Source organism: Pyxicephalus adspersus, chromosome 4 (genome assembly GCF_032062135.1).
Source record: "Pyxicephalus adspersus chromosome 4, UCB_Pads_2.0, whole genome shotgun sequence".
Taxonomy (NCBI): domain Eukaryota; kingdom Metazoa; phylum Chordata; class Amphibia; order Anura; family Pyxicephalidae; genus Pyxicephalus; species Pyxicephalus adspersus.
The window spans coordinates 147314028-147318375 of NC_092861.1; positions in this window are offsets into that span (position 1 = coordinate 147314028).

A 4348-nucleotide genomic window follows, 5' to 3' on the forward strand; every position below is an offset into this window, starting at 1 on the left:
CACTGGTAGAAGTATAATTATCAGTAATGATGCTTACAGAAGAGAGCAGTTTAGGTAAAGGAGTGAAATGTTGCTATGCCTTCACTGCCCCATCCTGTGATTGCCTAACTGCAACAAGGAAAAGTCAGAGCTGTGTGATTCTTATAGAATAGATAGAAATATGGGGAAGCAGTTTTTCCTATCAAAGGATTTCTAAGTATTTAATCTTTATTTAGCTCTTTGCCTGGAGTTCATCTTCAGCCCCTGAATTTCTTACACCCAGAAAACCCCCAAAACCCAGACTGATGCTGACACTTTGAGCACCAATTATTCTGAAGAACTGGGTCCCCATGTGCAACAAACAAATAAAGACAAAACAGAGACTTGGGTGGACTAAGAAAGAAATCTCCATTAAAACTAAACAAATACAGGCATCCATCCAATCCTCCCGGGCAATTTTTTCGAATTATTATGCCATCTCAATTGTAACATTTGCAGTCCATTAGTCATCGAGATTTGTCATCGTTCCAGCGCTGTTTTCTAGTTAATGCTCCTTTCTGCTGGAGTACCAAAACATGAGAGACCCCAGAGGTCCTGCCAAATCATCCCATGCAAAACACAATGAAATCATTTATCAAAGCATCTTTTGTAAGAACTGTCTGTATTGCCACAGAAATAATAATCACATCCAGATCAGCATTGGAGATGAAAAGTAAAACCCAAAATGGAATAAAACTTAAAAGATGAATAATAGTATAAAAAATGCAGCTTGTATTCACCTTCAATCTTAAGCTGTCCCCTGCAGAAATAAATTTCGACCACTAGATGTCACTATTGTTGCATTGGGCTAAAAGTCATGAAGCGGGAAACTTTGTAAAGCTGGCATTTCACTTTAGGGTGCACTTAAGTCATGCATACATTGCATAAAGGATTATATTGGCATCTTGCCATGTCCTATACTTACCATATAGGACATGAAGTGCTGCAGATCAAAGGCAAGACAACTTTCACTGAAAAATAATTTAAAGAAAAACCATTGTCTTTTCTGTGTTGTTGTCATCATTGTAAGAGATTAACTAGTTGTATGTAGTTGTATCAGCCTGTGATGTGGAAAGCTTATTGACAGCGTTGACTATGTACAACAATGCGCCGTGTTTGTATATTACATATGCTGGTTACCTTTCTGCATTGTTCTACTGCACAGTTTATGTACCTTACTACACCTTCTTACAATGAATGTTTATGAATCACTATGAGTAGCTAAAAATGCTGCCAGTTTTTCTCACGTTGTTTTTATATTTATCTTATTGGAACATCAAATTATGTCAGCCAATAAGGAATCAGTCTGTGTTCCTACTAATTATTTTATGCAAACTTCAGCCTGAGCAGTTGAGGTCTTTAAAGAAGTGTTTACATCAAAGAAGCAAACTGAGAGCCAGAAAAACTTAAAAAGAATTCTTTAGTTTCACCTGCTGGCTAATAGGGAAACTTCAAACAAAAAATATGTTTTTAACAGTAGTATTTTTAACAGTTAGAGGCTGCATTGGAGAGTATTAACCACTTCTTTCTAGTGCATTCAGTTTTTTTTAATACAAGCAGTATTTTTTCTTATTACTCAAATGAAAAAATAAGAACAATATGTATAAAACTTCTATACATTAATTTATTTGTACAGACATACAAATTTGTCTTCATATCAGCCCCCCTGTATTGCTGCACTCAAACGGGGGGGGGAGGGACTGGCTGCAATAGTAGCCAATGTGCTGTATGTGTTGACTGTAGGAAAAAGAAAAGTGTTAGCTGAGAACATTGATGACTTTTCAGTGTTTGACTTTTCAATGTTGATTTAGCCAGCAGCATGCAGGGAGGAGATTATTAAACCCTAAGTGCAGGGCGCTGTGGTGATGCCTCCTCAGTGAGGGGCAATGACGTCCTGCAGTCACAGTAAGATGACCGGGTGTCATTCAGTTGATAAAACTGAGGACCTCTAGAGGCAAAACTGAATTAGTGCAGGGGACAGTGCTGGAGGCCAGGTGAGAATTGCAACCTGAACTGCATTGTTTTACAAAACATTGAGCATCTTTATTAAAAAAAATTAAGTTAAGAGTTAAGGTAGATTGCATGAAAATGTTTCACACAGCAGATAAATAATATTAACAGGAATAATAAGCAGATTGACTTGTCTTGTTGCCATGATCTGAATGGTGAACCTTTGTTCCACGTGTACACGAAAGTCACCAAACCGCTGGAAGTCATTTCTTTGTTATGGCAATCACTTGATAAATGGAATCCATAACGAATAGAGCGCATAGGCGAAGTACAGATGATTCTAATAAAACAAATAATAATATTAACTTAAAACGCTTCAGTGCCGTGCTAAGGAGAAGGGAGCAGTGGATGGGCAAAGCACAAGGCATTCGAGGACAATCGCCAGCTCTGTGCTCTGCTCCTTGCAGTTTAATCAAAGTAGCCAATTCATCAAACTGTCCTGATGGGTAGGTTAGGGGTAGGTAGTTATGTGGAGGGGTAGTGTTAGATTTTGGGTAGGTTAGCTTGTGGTTTAGATTAGGCATTACATGGGAATGGGTAATAATGGCCACTAGCGAGGAAGGTCAATGTTAACCACCTGGAAGGAAGGGGTTAAGTTTGGGCACCAGAAAGGGGGGATTAAAATTTTAATGTACATTGCTGCGTAATATTTTGGTGCTATAAAAAACCTGATTATTATTATTATTAATAATAACAATCATAATAATAATATATAGTGGCAGGGGGAGGGTAAGCGTTAGCCACCATTAAGGAAGGGGTTAAGGCAGAGTTTCTCCTTTTTGACCATTTTAACCCTTGAAATAACTTTCAGGTCTTCAGGGAACCCCTCCTATAATTAATATATCCACAGATCACAGTACATTAGTGTGGGGGTTAGTAGGAAGAATTCCTCTTACATTGCTGGCCATTGGGAAGAATGTCACACTTACAGATAGCCAAAAAGTTAATTGGTGTCACTTATACTGACCAGAGAGGTGCAAACTGCTCAAGGAACCCCCAGCAACCTCTGGATGAACCCTGGTTGGGAAACACTGGGTTAAGGTTTGGCACCAAGGGTTAGGTTTGGGCACCAGAAACAAAGGGGTTAAATTTAGGTAGGGGGATTGGAATTATTTATATTTTATAGTATATAATATACACCTAGAAACAAGACAGATTATTTAGGCGTTGGTTTTTTAAAAGTAATCTATTTGGATATTTGGAAATGTTTTCAGCCAAGATTTATCCAACTTTTATCCAAACTGTACACATTGTTCACATTGACTTCAAAAAGAAAATGTGCAAATCAACTTTTACTTATCTTTCAATCATGGTTAATTTAATCTAATGTAAAAAATGTGTGGGGTAGAAGTTTTATTAAAAACATTTTATTTAAAAAAGGACCCCATAGAGTTTTTGCAGAAAATGAAGGCTTTGTGTGATAGGAAACTGAAATCCTGCATTCCTGCATAGCAGGGCAGCGACAATGGAGATATATGAAGGTATCTGTTCTAGTCTTGGAATGCGGGAATTGGGGAACATTCACTTTAGTCAGCTCTGTTGAGACGCCTTTAACATACAATGTGCATTGCATTAGGACAGAGAATGGGTTGCTTTACATACTGTATACATACATACTGTATACATACTGCAATGTGTAATATTAATAATTACCTTAAAATCATACCTTGCAGCACACAACAATGGAGATTGGTTATTAATATTTCTTTTATTATTAATAAACATGATTTATATAGCGCCAACATATTACACAGCGTTGTACATTAAATAGGGGTTGCAAATGACAGACAGATAGAGACAGTGACACAGGGGGAGGAGAGGACCCTTGTCTAAAGAGCTTACAATCTAGGAGGTAGGGGAAGTATCACACAATAGGAGGGGGATATGGAATGGTGGATGAGTAGTGAGGGTTCAGGAGACAGAAGAAGATGGGTAGGTGAGGTTGAAGCTTTGGGTTTTGAGGGCTCTTTTAAATGAGCAGAAAGTAAGAGCAAGCCGAATAGGATGAGGAAGACCATTCCAGAGAGTCGGGGCAGCTCTAGAAAAGACTTGGAGCCGTGCATGTGATGAGGTTATGAGTGAGGAAGTCATTATTAGGTCATTAGAGGAGAGAAGAGAACGGCTTTCTATCAGGGCAGAAAGGTAAGTGGGACAAGAACTGTGGAGGGATTTGAAGGCAAAGCACAGGATTTGATTCTAAGGTGAAATGGAAGCCAATGAAGAGAACTACAAAGAGATGCAGCAGAAGAGGAGCTGTGGGAAGGCTGAGTATGGGGTAGGTAGGTGGGAAGGCTGTGTATGGGGTAGGTAGGTGGGAAGG